Raw genomic sequence first — 27,823 nt, 5'->3', positions numbered from 1 at the left:
GAAGTTTGATGCCAGTTTGATTCTTAACGTTGGGTATACAACCTATTCTCTCCATTTTCTCTGAAAGCTTTTAAGGTCTTCTCTTTAACCCAAATATTTTGCAATGTCACACCTAAACTTCAATGTGGATCTACTTGCATCTGTTGTGCTAAGTTTTTAATGTCCTCCAGTTCCGTGAAATCTTGAATTATACCTTTGATGACCTTCTTCCCTCCATTTCTCCTTCTCTGTGTATTTCCTGTGATTGGATGTTGGGTCTCTAGTATTGACAGTCTAATTTTCTTATATTTTTCTCTTTTTTCTGTACTTTCTGGGAGTTTTCCTCAACTTTATCTTCCAAATCTTATTACATTTAAAATTTTTACCTATGTTATTTTAATTTCTTCTTTTTTATATTTAACTTTGAAATAACTTCAAATTTACATAAAAGTTGCAAACTTTTTTTTAAGATTTTATTTATTTATTGGGAGAGAGAAACAGCACATGTAGTGGGGAGCAGCAGGCAGAAGGAGAGGGAGAAGCAGGTTCTGCACTGAGCAGGGAGCCCCATGCAGGGCTTGATCCCAGGACCCTGGGATTATGACCTGAGGCGAAGGCAGACGTTTAACTGACTGAACCACCCAGTTACCCCTAAAGTTACCAACATTTTAGAATTCATATATAGCTTTTACTCACCATTCCTTAATGTTAATAACCTATAAAACCACAGTACAATTATCAAAACCAGGAAATCAGGAGTGGCGTAACAATATTAACTAAATTTACATACCTTATTCAAATTCTACCAGTTGTTCTCCTAATGACCCTGTTTTTGTTTCAGGATCCAATCCAGGATTCCACGTGCATTTAGTTGTTACCACTACTTGATCTCTTCTAATCTGTGACAGGTCCTCCTCAGTCTTTCCTTATCCTTGGTGACCTTGACACTTTTGATAAGTACTGGTGAGTTATTTGTATTTGTGTATTTTCTCAATTTGAATTTGTCTGATATTTTCTCATGACTAGATTGAGGTTATGCATTTTAGGCAAAAATACGAGAGAAGTGATTTATGTCCTTCATGTGCATTGTATCAGGGGTACTGATATATTGTATTATTGGTAGTGTTAATCTTGATCACTTAGTTAAGGCCATGTTTCTCAAATATAAATATATCTTTCTCTTTGGAGTTAAAAAATGGAAGCAGGCAGACAACTAAGCTAACTAGCCTATCTGGCCTAAAATAGTTACCTGTTTTTCATGTACTCCATCTAAAACAAACGGAACAGAGTTATTTTCCCTCTGAAAACTTCAATAATTACCTTTCCAGAGCAAAAAGACCCTCAGCATCTTTAGATCTAACATAGTCTGGGGATCTACATACACAGTGTTTATGGTCTCTTTTATTAAATAAGATTAAAAATTTGGCAATAACTAGCAATTGCCTAATGTTTGAATCCTAACTTAGACTAAACTGTAGTTACCTTCCTAAAGAGTTAAGTATTTATTTACTAATGTGTGAGACCCATGGCCTAAAATAACTTCTTTGTTGGAATCAACACATTCTCTTCTTGCCTCCCAGCAATAAATCCCTATATCAGCTAGCACAACCAATTGTGTTCACCTCCCCCAAGGCAGAATGAGTATCTCCATCCAGTGACCTAAAAAGGAAACTTTAACTTGGAAGCTTACTAAACAGAAAGAAAGACACCTCATTTCTACAAGAGGTAGCCCTGCACAGACCACTGGGACTGACAGAGCTGGTGGGCCCTGCCAGGTCCAAAAGCTAAAGAAATGACAAGATGGAGAACTGTAAAGAAGGAAAGAAAGGATGAAATGTGTCAGGTAGAAACAAGAAAAAAGGAGAAAAGGAATGACAGTAGCTAAAATTTACTGAGTACATATGTGCTAGACATTGTTATAAGCACATTATAAATACAACAGCCCTTTGAAGTAAGTATTATCACTGCCTCTATTACATACAGGGGAAAAACAGAGGTACTAAGAAGGCAAACAACCTGTTCAAGGTCATTCAGTATGTGGTCAGCCCAGGATATGACCCCAGGCAGTTTGAGTTAGGCACTAATGCTCTTTCAACAGTATGTACCTGCTTCCATTAGAAGTTCATGTGCAGGGCAGCCCCGGTGGCGCAGCGGTTTAGCGCCGCCTGCAGCCCGGGGTGTGATCCTGGAGACCCGGGATCGAATCCCACGTCCGGCTCCCCGCATGGACCCTGCTTCTCTCTCTGCCTGTGTCTCTGCCTCTCTTTTGCTCTCTCTGAATAAATAAATAAATAAATCTTTAAAAAAAAAAAAAAAAAAAAGGTTGTTCATGTGCAAGGCTGGCAAGTGTCACGAATTATCTCTGGTGCCACCCAAAGCACCTTCTAAGTTGCACAGCCTTAAGATGAATCCAGAGAAAAAAAAAAGATGAATCCAGAGAGCTTGGGCTTGAAAACGTCTTGTGCTTTTCTAGTAAATATATATTAGTCTTTTCTACCAGGACCACCATCACAGCTCAGTGGTGCTCATTAAATATTCTCATGTTCTTACACAACCCAAATAAGATCCAATTATCAAAGACCAAGCTATTACAGAGGAACCAAGAAAAGAGAGGGAAAAAGAATAATGATTTCCCTCACCATGTTCAGATAAGCGGCCTGCTATTTGCATTAGGGAACTACATGACCTGTGTGGACTATAAAGTAGCTTTCTTATGATTGATGAGAAAATTTCCACACAGCTCATACTGAAAAGGTGTGCAGGTAGAATAAATCAATCCAGCCAGCTTTGGAACTTTCCAAATATACTCTTAAGACTGGCAGTGTCAGAAGGTCAAGAAACGTACAAATCTCCTTCAACAAGGATGAGGTGCTTTTAAACAACAGCAGTCTCCAGAATTTAGTCTTAGAATTCATTATAGAGTAGGATCCACTTGTGGGACATGAACTTCGTATCTCCTTTATCATATCTCCTGTGCTTTGTTAGCTATTCATGGTTTCTAATTCTAAGGACCCCAAGGGCCTCTCCCAACTCCAGCAGAAGTCTAAAGGATGGGGAAGATTTGGCTTGAGGAACTGTGGCCTGAGAACAAATGGGTTTTTATGAAGAGCTTTAAAAAGCCAAGAAGGCCAAACTTGAAGGGACAATTCTGTCTCTGCATCAAGGTATATCAGAAAGGACACTACCCACAGAAAAACACCCCATACCCCATTCCACCTGGGTCTGAAAGTCCTTCAAAACGAGACCAAGCTATACCATAGTAACTTCAATACCTACCCAGCAACTTTTCAGAAAATAGGTTTTAATAAGGACAAGAGCTTGGGGTTAGAAGAATTCTGTAGGTAAAGGTCACAAAAAGATTACATAGGGTACTAGGCCAAAGCTCTGGAAGAAGCAATTAGATTTTCCAGGGATGGAACTGCAGAGTATCAAGAATGGAAAGATAGGAGTATGATTAGCTTAATAAATATCCAACATCATAGATATTTCACATTTAGAATGATGCTCTAGCTAAATCTATAGACTTGATAAATTTTGACAGAAAATATAGGTATATCCAAAATAAAAGAAAGAAAAAAGAAAAGAAAAGAAATATAGGTATTAGTAGTTAGAGAGGATGCTGTCTCTTCACTGAAAAAGACAACCTAAATTTGCAATATTGAAAGGCATCAGATAATTATAACAATAATAATTAATAGCCAACAGTTAACACAGAACTTATCACGTAGGAAGCAATCAATAAACCTAAAAACTCACATTTATTTCATCTTACCCTCATACAATCACAAAAAATAGGTCCTTTGGAGGGGAGGGGCAAGATAGCGGAAGAGTAGGGTCTCCAAATCACCTGTCCCCACCAAATCACCTAGAAAACCTTCAAATTTTCCTGAAAATCTATGAATTCGGCCTGAGAATTAAAGAGAGAACACCTGGAATGCTACAGTGAGAAGAGTTCGTGCTTCTATCAAGGTAGGAAGAGGGGAAAAAAGAAATAAACAAAAGGCCTCCAAGAGGGAGCGGCCCCGCGAGGAGCCGGGCTGAGGCCGGGGCGAGCGTCCCCAGGACAGGAGAGCCCCGTCCCGGAGAAGCAGGAGCTGCACCAACCTTCCCAGGCGGAAAGGGGCCCGCAGGGAGTTGGAGCAGGACCCAGGAGGGCGGGGATGCCCTCGGGCTCCCTGGGACAGTAACAGACACCTGCGCCCCAGGAGAGTGCGCCGAGCTCCCTAAAGGCTGCAGCGCGCACAGCGGGACCCGGAGCAGCTCGGAGGGGCTCGGGCTGAGGAAGAGGCACCGTGAGGAGGGGGCTGCGCGGCCGGGAGCAGCTCCGAGGGGCTCGGGCGGAGGAAGAGGCTCCGAGCAGAGGGGGCTGTACAGCTCCGGGAGCAGCTCGAGGGGCTCGGGCGGCGGCTCCGTGGAGGGGGCTGCGCAGCCCGGAGCACGAATCCAACAGCGCAGGCCCCGGAGCACTGGGCGCCGGGACACAACCCAGGATCTGGCCTCCCCCCGGGACAGGCAGAGGCCGGGAGGGCCCAGGACAGCAAGGACGCTCCTGCCCCGAGCTGAGCAGATCAGCGGCCCCGCCCCAGAGCCTCCAGGCCCTGCAGACGGAGTAGTTCCTGCGGGAGCTGAATCCAGGGCTGTAGACCTGCCGCAGCCACTGGGGTTGGTCCTACTGGGGCCTCACGGGGTAAACAACCCCACTGAGCCCTGCACCAGGCAGTGGGCAGAGCAGCTCCCCCAAGTGCTAACACCTGAAAATCAGCACAACGGGCCCCTCCCCCAGAAGACCAGCTAGAGGGACAAGTTCCAGGGGAAGTCAAGGGACTTAAAGTACACAGAATCAGAAGATACTCCCCCGAGGTTTTTTTGTTTGTTTCTGTTTTGTTTTGTTTTGCTTTTTGATTTGTTTCGTTCCCCCACCTTTTTCCTTTCTTTCTTTTTTTTTTCTTCCTTTTTTCTTTTTTCTCTTTCTCTTTTCTTTCCTTCTTTCTCTCCTCTCTTTTTCTCCTTTTCCCAATACAACTCGCTTTTGGCCACTCTTCACTGAGCAAAATGACTAGAAGGAACACCTCACCTCAAAAGAAAGAATCAGAAACAGTCCTCTCTCCCACAGAGTTACAAAATCTGGATTATAATTCAATGTCAGAAAGCCAATTCAGAAGCACTATTATACAGCTACTGGTGGCTCTAAAAAAAAAGCATAAAGGACTCAAGAGACTTCATGACTGCAGAATTTAGAGCTAATCAGGCATAAATTAAAAATCAATTGAATGAGATGCAATCCAAACTAGAAGTCCTAACGACGAGGGTTAACGAGGTGGAAGAACGAGTGAGTGACATAGAAGACAAGTTGATGGCAAAGAGGAAAACTGAGGAAAAAAGAGACAAACAATTAAAAGACCATGAAGATAGATTAAGGGAAATAAACGACAGCCTGAGGAAGAAAAACCTACGTTTAATTGGGGTTCCCGAGGGTGCCGAAAGGGACAGAGGGCCAGAATATGTATTTGAACAAATTCTAGCTGAAAACTTTCCTAATCTGGGAAGGGAAACAGGCATTCAGATCCAGGAAATAGAGAGATCCCTCCATAAAAATCAATAAAAATCGTTCAACACCTCAACATTTAATAGTGAAACTTGCAAATACCAAAGATAAAGAGAAGATCCTTAAATCAGCAAGAGACAAGAAATCCCTGACTTTTATGGGGAGGAGTATTAGCGTAACAGCAGACCTCTCCACAGAGACCTGGCAGGCCAGAAAGGGCTGGCAGGATATATTCAGGGTCCTAAATGAGAAGAACATGCAACCAAGAATACTTTATCCAGCAAGGCTCTCATTCAAAATGGAAGGAGAGAGAAAGAGCTTCCAAGACAGGCAGCAACTGAAAAAATATGTGACCTCCAAACCAGCTCTGCAAGAAATTTTAAGGGGGACTCTTAAAATTCCCCTTTAAGAAGAAGTTCAGTGGAACAATCCACAAAAACAAGGACTGAATAGATATCATGATGACACTAAACTCATATCTCTCAATAGTAACTCTGAACGTGAACGGGCTTAATGACCCCATCAAAAGGCGCAGGGTTTCAGACTGGATAAAAAAGCAGGACCCATCCATTTGCTGTCTACAAGAGACTCATTTTAGACAGAAGGACACCTACAGCCTGAAAATAAAAGGTTGGAGAACCATTTACCATTCAAATGGTCCTCAAAAGAAAGCAAGGGTAACCATCCTTATATCAGATAAACTAAAATTTACCCCGAAGATTGTAGTGAGAGATGAAGAGGGACACTATATCATACTTAAAGGATCTATCCAACAAGAGGACTTAACAATCCTCAATATATATGCCCCAAATGTGGGAGCTGCCAAATATATAAATCAATTAATAACCAAAGTGAAGAAATACTTAGATAATAATACACTTATACTTGGTGACTTCAATCTAGCTCTTTCTACCCGGGATAGGTCTTCTAAATAAGCACAACATCTCTAAAGAAATGAGAGCTTTAAATGATACACTACACCAGATGGATTTCACAGATATCTACAGAACTTTACATCCAAACTCAACTGAATACACATTCTTCTCAAGCGCACATGGAACTTTCTCCAGAATAGACCACATACTGGGTCACAAATCGGGTCTGAACCAATACCAAAAGATTGGGATCGTCCCCTGCATATTCTCAGACCATAATGCCTTGAAATTAGAACTAAATCACAACAAGAAGTTTGGAAGGACCTCAAACACGTGGAGGTTAAGGACCATCCTGCTACAAGATGAAAGGGTCAACCAGGAAATTAAGGAAGAATTAAAAAGATTCATGGAAACTAATGAGAATGAAGATACAACCGTTCAAAATCATTGGGATGCAGCAAAAGCAGTCCTAAGGGGGAAATACATCGCAATACAAGCATCCATTCAAAAACTGGAAAGAACTCAAATACAAAAGCTAACCTTACACATAAAGGAGCTAGAGAAAAAACAGCAAATAGATCCCACACCCAAGAGAAGAAGGGAGTTAATAAAGATTCGAGCAGAACTCAACGAAATCGAGACCAGAAGAACTGTGGAACAGATCAACAGAACCAGGAGTTGGTTCTTTGAAAGAATTAATAAGATAGATAAACCATTAGCCAGCCTTATTAAAAAGAAGAGAGAGAAGACTCAAATTAAAATCATGAATGAGAAAGGAGAGATCACTACCAACAAAAGGAAATACAAACGATTTTAAAAACATATTATGAACAACTATACGCCAATAAATTAGGCAATCTAGAAGAAATGGACGCATTCCTGGAAAGCCACAAACTACCAAAACTGGAACAGGAAGAAATAGAAAACCTTAACAGGCCAATAACCAGGGAGGAAATTGAAGCAGTCATCAAAAACCTCCCAAGACACAAGAGTCCAGGGCCAGAGGGCTTCCCAGGGGAATTCTATCAAACGTTTAAAGAAGAAACCATACCTATTCTCCTAAAGCTGTTTGGAAAGATAGAAAGAGATGGAGTACTTCCAAATTCGTTCCATGAGGCCAGCATCACCTTAATTTCAAAACCAAAGACCCCACCAAAAGGGAGAATTACAGACCAATATCCCTGATGAACATGGATGCAAAAATTCTCAACAAGATACTGGCCAATAGGATCCAACAGTACATTAAGAAAATTATTTACCATGACCAAGTAGGATTTATCCCTGGGACACAAGGCTGGTTCAACACCCGTAAAACAATCAATGTGATTCATCATATCAGCAAGAGAAAAACCAAGAACCATATGATCCTCTCATTCAATGCAGAGAAAGCATTTGACAAAATACAGCATCCATTTCTGATCAAAACTCTTCAGAGTGTAGGGATAGAGGGAACATTCCTCAACATCTTAAAAGCCATCTACGAAAAGCCCACAGCAAATATCATTCTTAATGGGGAAGCACTGGGAGCCTTTCCCCTAAGATCAGGAACAAGACAGGGATGTCCACTCTCACCACTGCTATTCAACATAGTACTGGAAGTCCTAGCCTCAGCAATCAGACAACAAAAAGACATTTTTGTTGGATACAAAATCAATGCCCAGAAATCAGTGGCATTTCTATACACTAACAATGAGACTGAAGAAAGAGAAATTAAGGAGTCAATCCCATTTACAATTGCACCCAAAAGCCTAAGATACCTAGGAATAAACCTAACCAAAGATGTAAAGGATCTATGCCCTCAAAACTATAGAACACTTCTGAAAGAAATTGAGGAAGACACAAAGAGATAGAAAAATATTCCATTCTCATGGATTGGCAGAATTAATATTGTGAAAATGTCAATGTTACCCAGGGCAATATACACATTTAATGCAACCCCTATCAAAATACCATGGACTTTCTTCAGAGAGTTAGAACAAATTATTTTAAGATTTGTGTGGAATCAGAAAAGACCCCAAATAGCCAGGGGAATTTAAAAAAAAAAAAAAAACATATCTGGGGGCATCACAATGCCAGATTTCAGGTTGTACTACAAAGCTGTGGTCATCAAGATAGTGTGGTACTGGCACAAAAACAGACACATAGATCAATGGAACAGAAGAGAGAACCCAGAATTGGACCCTGAACTTTATGGTCAACTAATATTCGATAAAGGAGGAAAGACTATCCATTGGAAGAAAGAAGTCTCTTCAATAAATGGTGCTGGGAAAATTGGACATCCACATGCAGATGAATGAAACTGGACCACTCTCTTTCACCATACACAAAGATAAACTCAAAATGGATGAAAGATCTAAATGTGAGACAAGATTCCATCAAAATCCTAGAGGAGAACACAGGCAACACCCTTTTTGAACTCGGCCACAGTAACTTCTTGCAAGATACATCCACGAAGGCAAAAGAAACAAAAGCAAAAATGAACTATTGGGACTTCATCAAGATAAGAAGCTTTTGCACAGCAAAGGATACAGTCAACAAAACTAAAAGACAACCTACAGAATGGGAGAAGATATTTGCAAATGACCTATCAGATAAAGGGCTAGTTTCCAAGATCTATAAAGAACTTCTTAAACTCAACACCAAAGAAACAAACAATCCAATCATGAAATGGGCAAAAGACATGAACAGAAATCTCACAGAGGAAGACATAGACATGGCCAACATGCATATGAGAAAATGCTCTGCATCACTTGCCATCAGGGAAATACAAATCAAAACCACAATGAGATACCACCTCACACCAGTGAGAATGGGGCAAATTAACAAGGCAGGAAACAACAAATGTTGGAGAGGTTGCGGAGAAAAGGGAACCCTCTTACACTGTTGGTGGGAATGTGAACTGGTGCAGCCACTCTGGAAAACTGTGTGGAGATTCCTCAAAGAGTTAAAAATAGACCTGCCCTACGACCCAGCAATTGCACTGTTGGGGATTTACCCCAAAGATTCAGATGCAATGAAACGCCGGGACACCTACACCCCGATGTTTATAGCAGCAATGGCCACAATAGCCAAACTGTGGAAGGAGCCTCGGTGTCCATCGAAAGATGAGTGGATAAAGAAGATGTGGTCTATGTATACAATGGAATATTACTCAGCTATTAGAAATGACAAATACCCACCATTTATTTGGATGTGGATGGAACTGGAGGGTATTATGCTGAGTGAAGTAAGTCAGTCGGAGAAGGACAAACATTATATGTTCTCATTCATTTGGGGAACATAAATAATAGTGAAAGGGAATATAAGGGAAGGGAGAAGAAATGTGTGGGAAATATCAGAAAGAGAGACAGAACGTAAAGACTGCTAACTCTGGGAAAAGAACTAGGGGTGGTAGAAGGGGGGAGTGAATGGGTGACAGGCACTGGGGGTTATTCTGTATGTTGGTAAATGGAACACCAATAAAAAATAAATTAAAAAAAAAACAAAATAGGTCCTTTTAATTACAGCTAAGTCTTATTATTTTATTAAAAATGGGAACAGATTTAACTTTGCACTGTGTTCCTACCATACAAAACAACCCAAACTCAAGAGTTTCAGTTATTGTTACCTTGTCAAAAATAAAAATAGGGGATCCCTGGGTAGCTCAGCGGTTTGGCACCTGCCTTTGGCTCAGGCCGTAATCCTGGAAACCGAGGATCGAGTCCCACATTGGGCTCCCTGCATGGAGCCTGCTTCTCCCTCTGCCTCTCTCTTTCATGAATAAATAATCTTTTTAAAAATAAATTAAATAAATAAATAAATAAATATAAAAATAACTGAACACTCATAACTACCTTAAAGAGTCATTTGAAAGATCAATAATGTACTAGAGGCAAATACCTTCTGTTTTATAACAAAAGACATTACACTTACTTGGGCACAGGCAGTTTTGCTTATTTGCTTCAATATTCCTACTTGGCATTCTTGCAACACCATAGCTGTTCTTTGCCTTTAGTGAAAGCATAGAGCTCATGGAGCATGTTCCATTGAGAACCCTGACTTCTCACAGCTATGAAGGAAATGAAGATTTACAAAGGAAGTTCTTAACTCTCTGGCTAAGAAAGAGATAACAAAACTAAACAGAAAATTTGAGTTTGTTATCACATCCTGAAAACATATGCTTGCTACCTACTGCTAAGTGAACAATCCAGAAATAACTTATTTCTTTTCGTAGTGAATTAAGAATAACATTGAAGTGGGGTACCTGGATGGCACAATAAGTTAAGTGTCCGACTCTTTATTTCAGCTCCGGTCATGATCTTGGGGTCATGAGATCAAGCCCCACATTGGACTCCGTGCTCAGCAGGGAGTCTGCTTGGGATTCTCTCTTCCTCTCCCTCTCCCTTTGCTCCTCTCTCCTCCCCTCCACCCCCACTCATGCTCTCTCTCTAAAATAATAAAGAAATCTGTAAAAAAAAAAAAAGAATAACATTGAGGAATTATGGAGATGTAGTGTTTTAAGAATTATGGACATACTCAGGAAAGGGTAAAGAAGTCCCCTCTTTTCTTCTATCCTGGACAATACTGAGATGTACAAAAGACACAGAATAAGAAAAATCTAATAATTAAAGCAAGATTTCTATTTGGAAACAGACTCTCAAAGGACTGTGCTAGGAGTTACATTATTCTTTAAGGATTAAGGTAACAAAATATTAGTCATATACAGAACCCATATTTGTCTTGTACAAGTAAAAGCAATAGTTTGAGAGAGGGAGCAAAACTGCTTTTTATTCTTACAGTGCACCCTCATTTTGAGTTCTTCAAACCAGAATCTTCAAAGGAAAGGCCCAGCTAAGATCTATTCAGAAGCTTTCCCTTCTATGTTAATAAGTGGCCCATCAAACCACTGTCCAGACTCTCTTAGATTAGGAGTTCACCCAGCCTAACTCCGAGAGTTCAAATGGCCCATTCTGCAGGCTCTCTGATCAGGCAACTATTCGTCTAGCATTCCTCCTTCCAAGCTCTAATTCTCCTTTTTCCTTTTTCTCTCCTCTCTCCTTGCTATATACTTTGAGTCATGAATATAAATCTTCAACACAGTCCATTTAGTATTGCTCTTTTCCTGAAGAACGTAGCGCAGGGCTATACTGAGAAGCAAATGGGTGAGTCCAATCAGCTATAGACAGTTTGCCTCCAGAGAGTTAGGTAAGATGAGCTTTTTAAAGATGAACCATTTACTCATTTACTTATTCCACGAATATTTAGTGAGTTCCAACCATATGTCAGGCACACTGCTAAAAGCCAGGGATTGAATGGTGAGCCAAAACACAGTCCCTGACTTCATTGGGACTAAGGGCTCACGAAGAAGTGATACCTTAATAACTGTACACATAAGTGTAAACCTACAGCTGTGATGAGTGTTATGAAAGGTATTGGGCCTTGTGAGCACTGAGAAGGGATATGGGCTAGTGGGAGTGTTCAGGAAGGCTTCCCTGAGGAAGTGACAATGGGAGACCTGTACAAGAATGAGCCAGAAGGAGGGAAGGTGGGGGAGAGAGCTGCAGGCAGAGTGAGAACACACAGGCCCTGCTGAGGAACGGAGCACAGCAAGTTGTGAAGCCAAGTGTGAAGCCAAAAGAAAGCCAGTCTGGCTGGAGAACAGACAAGGAGGGACCCAGAAGAGCCTGAAGAGGCAGGAGGGACCCAATCCAACAGAGAGAGCTAAGCAGTTTTGACTTTCCAAGGAGCAATGGGAAACCCAGAAGGGTTTTAAACAAGGAGATGATGGTTTGGGTTTTCAGAAAATTCCAATAAAACAGTGTCACATATGTAATCCACATACTCACTAATTAAACTCTTCTGATTAGTCAGTTTAGCTCTAGACTCTGTTCTTAACAAAACCAAAAAGGTAATTCACCCAAATGCATGATTTGACTATTTGGTAAAATAGAACAGAGGACAGGGAAGCATAGCCCCCAAATTTTTGTTTGGGGACCTTAAACTAGTCCCTACATTTCTCTAGCCCCTGTTTCCTCACTTATAAAATGAAGAGATGGACACCAGGACCACTCAAACCCATTCTGTCTCTAGGACTCTGACTAGAAAAAGAAAAAAAAAATACACTTAAAAAAACCCAAGTGGCCAATAAACATAAAGAGATGCTGATATTCATTCATAATGAGGGAAATTAAAATGCATTAGACTGGCACAAAATCATGGCTGGCAAGGATGTGAAAGAACGGGTACCCATACTACTAAGTAGGAATGTAAACTGGTGCAACCACTTTGCAGAACAATTTGGCAGTATCTGGAAAGACTGAAAATGTACACAACCTATGACTTAGCACTTCCACCCACAGATACATATCCTAAATAAGCTTTCACACGCATGCACAGGAAATTACATTTAAGAATATTCATAGCAGCATCATTTTGGAACTAAAAACAGCCTAAATATCAGCAAAAAGAATACAGAAATATAGTATATTCATAAAATGGAAAACAATATAGCAGTGGAAATGAGTGAAGTGGAGCAATATATACGAAGAAAGCTGACTTTCATATACAAGAATGAGTGGAATACCAACTAAGAAGGATATATTTGACATACCTTTTATATGTTTAATATTTGTACAATGAATCTATATATTGCTTTGTAATACACTCAATTTTAATAAGAGTACAGAGAGATACATAGGAAAGCTAAATGACAAATTTGAGACAGTAGTTACCTCGAAAGGATAGGGAAGGCTATATGACCAGGGAAGGTGCTTTAATTCAATGTGTAATATTTTAATAGCTTAAAGTAGGTGGTGGAGGCCCAGGTAATTATTATGTTATTCTTTATACCTTTTTGAAGTGGAAAATATTATTTTTTTAAAAAGATTTATTTATTTATTTATGATAGAGAGAGAGAGAGAGGGAGAAACACAGGAGGAGGGAGAAGCAGGCTCCAATGCTGGGAACCTGACGCGGGACTCGATCCCCGGAATCCAGGATTGCACCCTGGGCCAAACCGCTGAGCCACCCAGGGATCCCTTGAACTGGAAAATTTTCTTAACAACATCAACAAGAAAGAACAGAAGAAAAACACATTGTTTCTCAAATCGAATTTGCCAAAACAGCAGAACCTGATGTCATATAGGTACCACCTTGAGGAAAAAAGGGGTTGGGTCTTGAACCAGAAAGATCTGGGTTCCAGGCATGGATATGTCAATAAGTAACCATGTGCTCCTAGATGAATCCTCCAGTGCTTCAAGTGTTAGTTTCCTCCTCTGTAACCAAGGAAGTTGCAACAGATGATATCTAAGGTCCTTCCCTTACAGATCTAAAATCTCATGGTTTTCTATTGTGCTCACTACTTGCCATCTCAGCAGGGGCTCTGACACCAGGCAGCAGAAGGCCCATGCAATGGTTTCCCCACTCAGATCATTTGAAATCTAGATTAAGGTTTTAAAATTTCCATTTATTTATTGACCCATAAAATCTTTTATGTTTTTATTCTCTTGCTGACACCAGTATTAGTATTAGTTTGCAATTCTGTTTTAACAGAGTACCGCCAGACTGGGTGGCTTTATTTTCTCACAGTTGTGGAGCCTAGTAGTCTAAGATCAAGGTGGGAACAGGGCTGGTTCCTTCTAAAGCCTCTCACCATGCCTTATCTTTTTCCTGTGTCCTCGCGTTGCCTCTCACCTGTGTATGTCTCTGTCCAGCTTTTCTCTTCTTACAAGAATACTAGTCACGTTGGATTAGGGTCTACTGAAAAATCCTCATTTTAACTTAATTATTTCTGTAAAGATCTTATCTCCAAGTAGTCACAGTCTGAGATACTAGGAGTTAGGATTTCAACATATGAACTTTGCTGAGGACACAACTGAACCCGTAACAATAGAAAAGCTTTAAATCTTCATACTGACGGGTTTGTAGGAAGAGATAGCAAAACTACTAACTTAAACTAATTTAAATTTGTTAACCGTTCTAATTTTATAACTGTTTGCTTCTAGTTACTAAAATGTCACACTTTTCCATAATTAACCTATGGACAATTTGTATTTAGGGCTGCTTAAAATTGGGTACATCAATTATTACATATCTAGGTATGCTATTCAAGCAAGGTTAATTCTTTCTGACATTAAAAATAAATAACTGTCTTTTAACAAAAATTCATTGTCTAGAAATAATCTGATTGGAAAAACACCACACAACTGGTTTCCACGAACTAACATCTGGTGCCAAAAATGACATACATATGATTTCCTCAGCATTTACTTCAATAGGCTCTGCTAATCAACAGACATCGCCATTCCATAGTCTATAGCAACACATATGGCATTGTACGAGGCACAGTTGGCCAGTCTGTCCCATTTCCAGCATGCTGCTCACTTAATTTAGCCCAGTGAGTGACAAATTGAACTCTGTTGGCTTGGCCTGCAAAAGTCTCAATGTCTGCTAACCCACACAGAGCCTCCTTTCTTGAGCCTGTAAGCCACAGGAAAGAGAGCCAGGTCTCATTAGGGCAAAACCATCAAAGGACACTGAGGATCATGGAAACTGGCCATTTCGGAACAGTTAATACGCCAAAACTTAAAATGCCCAATGTGGGCAGCTGAAGGACACTGTTCTTAAGCCACATTGTTATTTTTAACCTAGATAAAATGTGGTTTAGACCAAGTCATACCAAAGGCAGGTGAATACAGCATCAAAGCATGTCCCAAAAGAATAGGTATTTACAAGGTCCAAATTCATTCAAGAAAATAAAGGAGAGAAAAAAAAATTAAAATTAAAAAAAAAAAAAGAGGAGAGAAAAAGAAAAACAGAGATTATCAAACACTAATGTCAGATCCTGGCCTTAAAAAATAGTACTTGAATAAGGTAGTCATTAGCAGAAGGTTACAAGTCCAGCCTCCCCAAAGTCTTCTATGTGACTCTAAAGGGCCTACAATACTCTTGAAAGATGAAGATCCAAGTTCTCAAATCAGATTTTGATGATTCAGACAGAGGTCCACAATTACCTATATCTTAAGTAAAAGTAAACAGCTACCCGCTCCTCAATCAATGCTCACCAAATCTACACCAATGCTGTTTTTAATGTAACGAACAGAGCAGAAATTCAGCAGAGAATTCACATTGTTTACCTTGGTAAAGAATAGGTAGGTATTGGTGGTAGTATCAAGTGTCAATATGGAGGTCTCCTGGGAAACTAGCTCTTGACCTCTGGGAATTATCCTGTTGACACCTTAAGTTCTTGTTATTATTAAGTGGAAGAAGTGTTAATTATATCAGTTACTAAAAATGAAGTAAGAGCTCTAATCTGTGACAATTAAAATTATTCTTATAGACTAGGTCAGAATAAGCCTCAATAATTAATATTATTTTTAGAAGTTGATCACACTTTGTAGAATTTCCTAAGACCATACTAATAGTTACTTCCATTTTTACCAAAATAGTACAAGTATATGCATATATAAAAAGTTAACACTAAACTTATGTCATCATATATGAAAATTTAAAATTTCAAAAAATTTTCAAAATTTCATCTATGAAAATATGAAAAATCAAGGCAGATTTTACAACCTGTCCATAGCAGAATCTATTGTGCCACTCCACCAGAAATCCTTAAGTTCTTTGTGTTTCACACATTTTTTCACATAGGTGCCAGATAATTTTCCTTTAATTTCGAAGTAACTTTACTAGGTACTCTGTGTGTGCTGCAATAAAACTTTCACCAAATTGGGGCACCTGGGTGGCTCAGCAGTTGGGCATCTGCCTTTGGCTCAGGGCATGATCCCAGGGTCCCGGGATCGAGTCTCACATCAGGTTCCCCACAGGGAGCCTGCTTCTCCCTCTACCTATGTCTCTGCCTCTCTTTCTGTGTCTCTCATGAATAAATAAATAAAATCTTAAAACAAAACAAAACAAAAAAGAACATTCATCAAGTCAATGTGCAAACACAGCTTAAAATACCAGAACTTCAAACTGGAAGTTTGGTTCATTAGACTTGCCATTAAAAAATACTTTGGAGCACCTGAATGGCTCAGTCATTAAGTGTCCAACTCCCAGTTTTTCGGCCCAAGTCATGAGATCAAGCCCTGCATCAGGCTCCACGCTCAGCATACAATCTGCTTGAGATTCTCTGCCTCCGCCCCTCCTCCCACTCACATGTGCACACACTCTTTCTCTCTCAAATAAATTAATTGATTAAACCTAAAAAATATAGGGATGCTTGGGTGGCTCATCTGCCTTTGGCTCAGAGCATAATCCTGTGGTCCTGGGATCAAGTCCCACATCAGGCTCCCTGTGGGGAGCCTGCTTCTCTGCCTGTGTCTCTGTCTCTGTGTGTCTTTCATGAATAAATACATAAAATCTTTTTTAAAAATCTAAAAAAATATATATATATATTAAAGGATAAGCAAAATCCAGCAAAATATTCATGGTTTGAAAACTAAACAAACATACAATTTTATTTTAGGGTTCCTTTAGAGAAATTTAAGTGTTGATGTATAGAATATTAGCAACTAAGGGAAGAACGGGTCAAAGATCATTCCTTAAAATGCCAACTAGGGGATCCCTGGGTGGCTCAGCGGTTTGGCACCTGCCTTCGGCCCAGGGCATGATCTTGGGAAGTCCCGGGATCGAGTCCCATGTGGGGCTCCCTGCATGGAGCTGGCTTCTCCCTCTGCCTGTGTCTCTGCCTCTCTCTCTCTCTCTCTGTCTCTCAGGAATAAATAAATAAAATCCTAAAAATATATAAATAAAAATAACTGCCAACTAAAAATCAGATCAAAAATGAAAATGCCGCTTCTCTAAAACTTCCACAAGCTCTCACCACTGCATCCACTTGCCTATCTGTAGCTGGCTGCATGTATGGTATTCTCTCTTCCCTCCTACTACTGTGAATGATGTTTCCATTTTCCTAAGGCTAACCACTCCACTTTGTAAATCAGACTTCATCCACTCTTAGCCACTCAACAGGGCAGGCTCCACCAATTCTCCCCCCTTTTCCTACATCATTAATTTTCCCACTCAAGCATCCAGTTGGCATATGTTGGAACATAAACAGGCTATATTTCCCATCTTAAAAAAAATTCTTTGTCTCCATTTATAACTTCTGTCCCATCTCTCTGCTCTACATTACAGCAAAATTTAAAAAGCCGTCTCTCTTTGCTGTCTCCAATTCAGATCCTTCGACTATCCCTTAAACCTATTCTAATAAGTCTGTCTCTACCACCATTCCACTCAACTGCTCTTATGTCGCCAATGACCTTCATATGGCTAAATCCAATGGTCAATTCTCAGTCCTTATTATCCTTTTTCTGTCAGCAGCATCACACACACAGTGGATTGCTCCTTCTTTTCTCAAAACACTATCTTGGCTCCAGAATTTCCTCATCACTACCTCACTGGAGACTTTCTCAGTCTCTGCTGAGTCTTCCTCATGTCCCAAGCCTCTAAACATTGAAGTAGTCCAGGGCTCAGATCTTGAGTCTCTTCTTCTCATAATTTATACTCATTCTCTGGGTAACTTCATCCAGTCTCATACCTTTAAATACCAACTATTCAGCATATACTGATGTTTCCTGAATGTTTATTTCCAATTTGGTTCTCTCCCCTGAACTCCAACCTCATATATTCCTTTGCAACTTCTACCAACTCTCCTTGAATAGCTAATAGACATCTCCAATGTAATATGCCCAAAGCTGAACCTCTGACCTTCCCCTCCAAACCTGCTCCTTCCACAATCTTCCCCATCTCAATAAATAGCAACTCCAAACTTCCAATGGCTCAGACAGAAAACTTCAGCATCATCCTTGACTCTTGTCTTTCTCTCACTTCCCACATCCAAACCATCATCAAATTTTCTGGGTTCTACCTTTGAAAAATATGAAATATATAAAAACATATCTAAAATCTGACTACTACTCATCACTCCAACAGACCATTATGTTTCAACTATATAAGCAAGAGCCTCCTACCTGGTCTCTGCCCCCTATTATTCTCCATGCAGACATCAAAGTGACCCTTAAAGTTAGATTATATCATTCTCTGTCAGAATCGTCCAACGACTTTCCATCCCACTGAGGTAAAAGCCAAAGTCTTTGCAATGGCCTTCAAGGTCTCACATGAGGGTACTAGGTTACCTCATCTCCCACTACATTTCCCCTACCTAAGTCCACTCCAGCCACCCAGTGCCTGCTATTCCAGGCACACCATCAATTCAGAGCCTTTCCACCCTCTCTGTCCTCAGCTTAGTTTACTCTTTCCCATTACAGCCACATGCTACAACCCTGATTTCTTCAGGTCTTTGCCCAAACATTACTCCTGAGTGAGGCTTCCCTAACAATTCTATTTATAACTGTAACACTCCCATATTCCCCTTCCCTGCTGTTTCTCTATGGCAGTCATTGATATTTCCCCATTGTGATAATGACAGTATTGATAAACTGCATGTTTTTTTTTTTAAGGTTTTTTTTTTTTTATGATAAACATAGAGAGAGAGAGAGAGAGAGAGAGAGACAGGCAGAGGGAGAAGTAGGCTCCATGCTGGGAGCCCGACACAGGACTCGATCCCAGGACCCAGGACCACACCCTGGGCCAAAGGCAGGTGCGAAACCGCTGAGCCACCCAAGGATCCCCTTTTTAAGTTTTTTTAAATTTATTCATAAGAGACACAGAGAGAGACGCAGAGACATAGGCAGAGGGAGAAGCAGGCTCCTCAAGGGGAGCCCGATGCAGAACTCAATCCCAGGACCCTGAGATCATGACCTGAGCCAAAGGCAGATGCTCAACTACTGAGCCACCCAGGCATGCCTAAACTGCATGTTCTTGATTTTAAATTTATTTTTGACCCTGTGACCAAAATGGAAGTGAAAGAGAATAGGGATTTTTGTACACAACTATATCCTCAGAGCCTAGGAAAGTTCCTGGCACACTGTGGAGGATAAATATTTGTTGAATGAATGAAAGAATGAGAATATGATAGGATTTAAACTATACATTATGTTTTAAACTTTGATGTAATATAATTTAATTTTTTTTTTATATGATAGTCTCACAGAGAGAGAGAGAGAGAGAGAGGCAGAGACACAGGCAGAGGGAGAAGCAGGCTCCATGCATCGGGAGCCCGATGTGGGATTCGATCCCAGGTCTCCAGGATCGCGCCCTGGGTCAAAGGCAGGCGCCAAACCGCTGCGCCACCCAGGGATCCCTGATGTAATATAATTTATCAATATTTTTATTAGTTCTATTTTAACATCTTGTTTAAAATACCATTCTCAACTCACATTTAGCTTTATGCCATTTCTTAAAAAAAAAAAAAAAAAAAACTATCAATCATAAAGGAAGAAACTGTTAGGGTTCCTTACTTCTTCCTGACTGATGACAATATGAACAAAGCTAAAAGACAAAGAACTGACAGAGAGAAGATCCACAATATATAAAGATTTCCTTGAAACTCGAAGGCAAAAAACAAAACCAAAACACAAATGGTAAATGAATAACACTGATGACGGAGCAAATTCACAGAGGGGAAGATCCAACAGGTCAAAAATCCTAAGAAATATCATTTTATTCTCATGAAATGGGCAACAAGCAAGCTGTCAATAATGAATGGTGATAAGGATGTAGATAAATTGTACCTCTTCCTCTACTGGTGGATATATAAATCGGTACATAAAATAATTACATTTCTTTGCTTTTGTTACAAGAAATATAATTTTTAAGATTTCAGAGAATTCTGTTAAATGTATATGGAATTCTGGAATACATATAAATGAATATAAATGCATAGATTATTATACATAAATTTCTCCTATATTTTCTTATGCCCACATTTCCAGTCAAAGGACTGCAGTAGCCAATGGAGTGGAGTTGCAAACATTATTAAGACCTGTTAGGGAAGATAGTGTAAGCAATTTGAGACACAAGGATTCAAAGGAAGCAAGTAATTAGTGGAAGAAAACATATATGTATAAGCCAACACAGTTTTCACTATATTTAGAATAGTTTTCCAAATACAATTTTCAAATCCCTCAGATATTTAATAAGATAGTAAAACACCAAGATGCCTGGGTGGCTCAGTTGGTTAAGCAGCCGACTCTTAATAATTTCAGCTTAGGTCATGATCTCAGGGTTGTGAAATGAAGCCCCACATTGGGTTTGAGGCTCCATGCTTCGTGGAGAATCTGCTCAAGATTCTCTCCCTCTCCCTCTCCCTCTCCCTCTGCCCCTTCACCACCCCATGCTCACTCTCATGTGCTCTCTCTCAAATAAATCTTTAAAAAAAGAAAGATAGAAAACCATTTTTTCTAACACCAGGGTCAATAAATAACACTTGAACTAAAATTTAGGCAAACTTGTCCATGCTATGCAATTGACTTCCGATCTTAACAAGAAGCCGCATTCAGTCTTCCAAATGAGATCATTTTAAAGTTTCCCTATCGGAACCAAATCATTTTAATTGCCAGTGTCCCAAACCCGAAGCCCAGGACGTGCCAGCAAGGTGCATCCATTACTGACAGAGAAACAGAGACCACCAAGGAAGGAAAAGCCTTTGAGTTTCTGCCAAAATAAAAGGCATCAGCATTCTCTTCCAACCAATCACTATCTTACATGGCCTTGGGCCAGAAGGGCTTCTGGTTACCTAATCTCTTGAAGCATAAACAAGGTCTTCAGGATTCTGGTATTGTCACTTTTGTAGAACAAGAGTATCAACGACATTTAGAAGATAAGGCATCACTTTGGCATGGAATCTGGCAGCAGAATTCCTTTTCAGGGCTTCCAGTGGAAGAACTCACCTACCTTGTGGAGAAAAACGACAGCCATTCAAAGGAAGGATAGTTAGCCGGGAGGCAGGAAACAGGAGGCCAGGTTCTGTGTGCCTAGGTAATTCTACAGGGCCAACCTGGCTAAATTTGTAATCTCTTTATTTGTAAGATGAGAATAAATATAAGGCAAAAATGCAAATCAATATATATAGTGTCATAAACCTGTACAGCAATTTCTCAACAGTCACTCCTTAGTTCCAAACAAACTCAAGTAACCACAAGGCAGGCCTAACTTATGTCACATCACAGAGTGGGGAAAGGAACTAACATTTCTAAATCAGGCCATCATGACTTCCCAGTGCCTGGCACACAGAAGACACTCTATCAAGTCTGATTTAATCCTCAAGACAACTCTACAAGACAGTATGATTAGCTCCACTATAGATGAAAACCAACTGAGGAGAATCAAGTAAACTGTCCACAGTAAAAAACAAAACAAAACAAAACAAAACAAAAACAGAAACCACTACAACAGGGCAGCCCCGATGGCGCAGCTGTTTAGCGCTGCCTACAGCCCAGGGCATGATCCTGGAGACCGGGGATGGAGTCCCACGTCGGGTCCCTGCATGGAGCCTGCTTCTCCCTCTGCTTGTGTCTCTGCCTCTCTCTCTCTCTCTCCCTGTGTCTCTATGAATGAATAAATAAAATCTTAAGGGATCCCTGGGTGGCGCAGCGGTTTGGCGCCTGCCTTTGGCCCAGGGCGCGATCCTGGAGACCCTGGATCGAATCCCACGTCGGGCTCCCGGTGCATGGAGCCTGCTTGTCCCTCTGCCTGTGTCTCTGTCTCTCTCTCTCTCTCTCTCTGTGACTATCATAAATAAATAAAAATTAAAAAAAATAAAAGACAACTAAATAAAATCTTAAAAAAAAAAAAAAGAAATTTGATTAAAAAAAAAAACAAAACACTACAACACCCCAGTAAGTACTCAAACCTCCATCAGTCTAAGTCCAAAGCACTGGCTAATTCACCCATACCAGTGCTGTCCAACAGAAAAACAACACGAGTCACAGGTCCAATTTTGAATTTTCTAGCAGTCGCATTAAAAAAGTAAAAGGAACCAATGAAATTTATTTTAATCATTTATTTTATATAATTATGTCAAAATATTATCAATTCATTGTATACTCAATATTAATATTTAAATAATACATTATTTTTTCTTTTCATACTAAGTCTTCAGAATCCAGTATACATTTAACCCTTGAATATTTTGATTTGGACCAGTCAATTTAGTGCTCAAATGCCACCCACAGCTACTTGTCAGTCCAGGCCTCTACCTGGGACAGTCCATGCCTATACCAAAAGGACTGCTCCTCAGGACCCAGTACTCCCCATCTCATAGCTGGTGGAGAAGCACATTTCTGGAAGCACCTTGTTCCCTTCTTTCCCTGAGTCAGGTGCATCTCAGCTGAAAAGCTCCTTCTATAGTGACATCTTCTCTGATCCCTAAGTCACTCTCCACTGCCCCGTTCCTCAGTCACCCTTGTCCACAGCATTCTCTTTTTTCTTCTTAAAGATTTATTTACTTTAGAAAGAGAGAGAGAGAGTAAGAGAGCACAAGTGGGGCATGGGGGGAGAAGGAGAGAAAGAATCTGAAGCAGACTTCGTGTTGAGTGCAGAGCCTGACATAGGCTTGATCTCACAACCCTAAGATCATGGCCTGAGATAAAACCAAGAGTCAGATGCTTAACTGGCTACATCACTTAGGGGCTCTTCTTTTATTTTTCTTCATGGCACATGCCATTGAGTAAATTTTCTGCTTATTTGTTCTTTTTTTTTTTTTTAAGATTTTATTTATTTGAGAGAGACAGAGATAGAGAGAGAACGAGCAGATAGGAGAGGGAGAAGCAGGCTCCTTGCTCAGCTCGATGCAGAACTCCATCCCAGGGGCCCGGGATTATGACCTGAACCAAAGGCAGACACTCAACTGACTGAGCCACCTAGGTGCCTCTTGTTCCCTGTTTATTGCCCATCTCCCCCAACTAAAATTTTTTTTTAATTTTTTTTTTTTTATTTACGATAGTCACACACAGAGAGAGAGAGAGAGGCAGAGACACAGGCAGAGGGAGAAGCAGGCTCCATGCACCAGGAGCCCGATGTGGGATTCGATCCCGGGTCTCCAGGATCGCACCCTGGGCCAAAGGCAGGCGCCAAACCACTGCGCCACCCAGGGATCCCCCCCAACTAAAATTTAAGCTTCAAAACAGCAGAACCTTTTCTTCATCACTATTTCCAGAGCTTGGAACAGTGCCTGACACATAAAAGGTATTCAAAAAAATATTCATTGCGTTAATGAACTGCAATAGTTAAAGGGCACAAATTTTTCTCCCCACTAACTAGTAAATGCATTTACCATAGACATAATATCATATAGAAGTTAGTTTCACAGATTAGCCTGTGTCTGCGTATGACAACATAGGCAAGAGATTTAGTAGAGAGCAAATGCTCCTCAGAGGCAGTACATTGTAAATATTTTTACTTCTCCAATGCCTAGCCCCTAGAACGTACCAGGTCTTCAATATGAATGAATGAATCCATCCATTCTAAGGAGAAACAAAAATCAATTGTAGCTACACTAGGGGTTAAACAATCATTTATGGGCTAACCAGGGAATCTAACTAGAAATAAAACACCGTGTAAACATATGTTGCAAGTGGCTTTCCCTGATTCCTTCATTTGGGTTAGGTTCCCAAGCCATACATGTCTGTATGTGCTCTGGTGTCATACAACAGATATTCAACCCAAACTACCTTAAGCAAAAAAAGAAAGGGAAATTTATTTTAAAAATTCTGGGTACCCAGGTTGGATCTCACAAAGACCTCTAACCAGCAACCCAAATGCTGCCAGAACTTTCTATCTGTCTCTGGTTTCCATACCTCTCTGAGTTTCAGATTCATTTCCTCCCATGCTCTTACTGGGGGCTTTTTCCCCTCCTCCAGGCCTTCTGGCTGCCAGAAGAGCTCCCATGTTTAGACATCCAGAAAGTCCTTGGATTTTCTGTTGTTATATTTTTTTTCTTTTTTTTTTTAAAGATTATATTTATTCATTCATGAGAGACACACAGAAAGACAGAGGCAGAGACACAGGCAGAAAAAGAAGCAGGCTCCATGCAGGGAGCCTGATGCGGGACTTGATCCCGGGAACTCCAGGATCACGCCCTGGGCCGAAGGCAGGCGCTAAACTGCTGAGCCACCCAGGGATCCCCACCTCCGTTACCTTTCAAAAATTCCTGGGGGAGAAGTAATTGGCCTAGCTTAACAGGTGCTCACCTTTGAACCAATCAACCATGATCCCATCATTGGGTCAGCTTTAACAATAAGTAGGTGGATGACTGGGTATAAGCGGTGATCCTAGAAATGGGGTGTGAGGCAGATGACCCTGCAACAGTCTGTTAGAACTTCCCTGAACCCTGCATTTCCCTTGTCATTATAGTCATCACATGTGAATTTAACTACTCATTTAAAGTATACCTTCCAGCATCTTCTTTCTGACTGGTCTTCGGCGCTTATTCTCTTCAGATAGCAAGATGTCTTCAGGAAATGCCAAAATTGGGCATCCTGCTCCCAACTTCAAAGCCACGGCTGTTATGCCAGATGGCCAGTTCAAAGACCTCAGCCTGTCTGACTACAAAGGAAAATACATCGTATTCTTCTTTCATCCTCTTGACTTCACCTTGGTGTGCCCCACGGAGATCATTGCTTTCTGTGACAGGGCAGAAGAATTTAAGAAACTCAACTGTCAAGTGATTGGTGCTTCTGTGGATTCTCATTTCTGTCACCTGGCATGAAACAAGGAGGACTGGGACCTATGAACATTCCCTTGGTATCAGACCCCAAGCATACCACTGCTCAGGAGTATGGAGTCTTAAAGGCTGATGAAGGCATCTTGTTCAGGGGCCTCTTTATCATAGATAAAGGTATCCTTTGGCAGATCACTGTAAATGACCTTCCTGTTGGTCACTCTGTGGATGAGACTCTGCAACTGGTTCAGGCCTTCCAGTTCACTGACAAGCATGGGGAATTGTGCCCAGCTGGCTGGAAGCCTGGCAGTGATACCATAAAGCCTGATGCCCAGAAGAGCAAAGAATATTTCTCTAAGCAGAAGTGAGCGCCTCGCCATTTTAGGGCCGGGCTGTAGTGGGCATCCATGAAAACAGAATCTTTTTTTGTACTACTGTCATGCTTAAAACAAGACTTTAGACTCTGTGCAGATGTGGTATGGGACAAGACAGGCCTTTCCTGCAGGGTTTGGGGAGGCCAGCCTTTCTTCCTCTGGAGAGAATGGCCTGAGCTGTGCTATGGGGCAGGCCAACTGATGTGTACAGTAGCAGGGCATCACTTTTGATCTTCTGTTGTTTCTATTAAACTTTAACGGAGAAAAAAAAAGTATACCTTCCAGATTACTACATAAACTCAAGGAAGGGAGAATGTGTGTCTCTACTCAATCCCCTCACCAGAGTAGTTTCTGGCACATAGGTGCCGTTCAATGTATTTCTGTTAAATAAATGAAACCATTTTTAAATAAAATTTTCAAGTGAAGATACATAGTAAATGTAAAACTTCTCATCAAGAACTTTTTATACAAATTAAGGATAACTTGAAACTCAGCCCATGAAATAAAACCTTCTCCTTTTTAGGTAAGTACTTGAAGCAATTCAACTGGGAACCCAGTGTTGCAGACCATAAAATCCTGTAATATTCTCACCAAAATGACTTTGTCTGAATGATTCTTATACACACACCGGCTAGGTTCCCTACAGGAAATAATGCCCATAGGTGGCAACTTAACAGCAGACATTCTATCAAGAAAAGTGATAGGGCTCAGAAAAAAAATCTGCAAAGTGAACCCTCCGGTAACAAAAGCAGCAACAGAGCAGAGAGGGAGAGGGAAGCATCATGTTTACTGCTAACAAAAGGCAGGATAAGAAGCTCTGTGGCTGGAGCAATACAAGCTCCTTTCACTTACAGACTGACCCAATTTATCTGGCACATGAAATCCTACTTCAAATTAAGGTAGGAGATTTTTAAGGCCTGTACATTTGTACTCCTAAACTATACCAGGCACTCTAAGTGTTGCACTCTCCTCGTTATACTAAACACTAATTCATTTATTCTTCACAACTAAAGGAAAATCTCTCTAATTTATAAGTAAACAGGCTGAGGTAAAATACCATGAAAGAACAAGGATAACTTGGCCAGAATCTGTTCTCTGAGGTGTATCCATATATGTAAACTCAAGTGAAAAACTAATAAGTCATATTTGTACATCCCTTACAAAGCACTTCCACATGCAGTACTTGTTCAATTATTATTATGCCCACTTTAAGTAAGATGAGGCAAAGCTCAGAGGAGGTAACCTGGCATGAATCAGTTTGGCTAGAAATGGCCAAAACAATATATTAACCTAGGCCTTTAACGCCAAACCTACTGTTCTATCCATTGTCCAAAAAGTCACAAGATAATGTTGGCAAAAGTATTTCTTAAGCTTACAATTAATGCAAGTTATTGTTTCATTCTGAATGTGTAGCTAGTCTGTGTAAATACTGACGAATCGCTTACACTCCTGTTACATTATCTATGTGCTATTAGGCAAGATATTTATTTATTTATTTATTTATTTATTTATTTATTTATTTAATAAGATTTTATTTATTTATTCATGAGAAACAGAGAGAGAGGCAGAGACACAGGCAGAGGGAGAAACAGGCTCCCTGTGGGGAGCCCACACCCTGAACCAAAGGGAGACGCTCAACCGCTGAGCCACCCAGGCGTCCCAGCAAGATACTTATTTAGCTTCTTTTGACCTTTAGTTTCTTCATCTATAGAACAGGCACAATAATGTCAACTGCCTAGGGTTGTCATAAGGGCTAAATGAGAGGGAAGCTTTGGGATTCAATGAGGGACAAACAGGATTCCTTTGTCTTGGAGGAGTGCCATCCACAGACACAGAGCTATCAACAGATCACTTCAATAAAAGTGGTTAATACCATCAAAAAAATAAAATAAAAAATAAAAGTGGTTAAGAGAAAGGGATGCATAATGTGTGGGAACAAATATAAACTTTGTTTTGAAGTACACATAGAAATTAGCAAGGACAAAAGGAGCAAAACAAGGAAAGGCATGGAAACATGAAAGTGCAAGTACTGCTCCAGGAACTCTAAAAATGTGGCATTACTGGAAGGTAAAGTGGACAAAGATTATCAAGAAACGGGTCTGGAGAGGTAGAGGAGCTGGATCATGCTAAAGAGTTTGGGTTTTATTCTGTTAGCCACTGAAGAATTTTAGGGAGTGTGACATGGCAACAGGTTTGAATATTCGGTATGGCTACCCAGGGAAGGACGGATTTAAGAAAAACAAAATTTTAGAGAAAAAGCAGAAAGGCAGGATGAGAGCCTGAATTAATAACGTGGTAGCAGAGAGGAGAGACACAGGGGAAAAGCAGTTAGGAGATAAAATCAACATTATTTGCTAAACGATTAGGTGGGGAAGGAAGTGACCAAAAGAGAAACAGGTAGGAACACCTGGGTGTCTCAGGCAGTTAAGCATCTGACTCTTCATTTTGGCTCAGCTCATGATGTCAGGGTCCTGGGATTGGGATCTGTGCTCAGCAGGGAGTCTGCTGA

At 40.6% G+C, this 27,823-nt stretch overlaps 1 protein-coding gene and 1 pseudogene across 1 annotated transcript in view; one reads left to right on the top strand and one right to left on the bottom strand.

Moving 5' to 3' along the window:
• Positions 1–27,823, bottom strand: part of CRACD (capping protein inhibiting regulator of actin dynamics) — a 280,286-nt gene that overhangs the window by 203,791 nt on the left and 48,672 nt on the right. The window contains 1 exon segment of the mRNA XM_038556160.1: positions 21,017–21,174. The gene's annotated coding sequence lies outside the window, so the exon portion shown is untranslated.
• Positions 757–26,015, top strand: LOC119876944 (annotated as a pseudogene).

The sequence above is a fragment of the Canis lupus genome, chromosome 13 (assembly GCF_011100685.1).
Source record: "Canis lupus familiaris isolate Mischka breed German Shepherd chromosome 13, alternate assembly UU_Cfam_GSD_1.0, whole genome shotgun sequence".
Taxonomy (NCBI): domain Eukaryota; kingdom Metazoa; phylum Chordata; class Mammalia; order Carnivora; family Canidae; genus Canis; species Canis lupus.
This window is presented reverse-complemented; position numbering and strand designations above follow the sequence as displayed.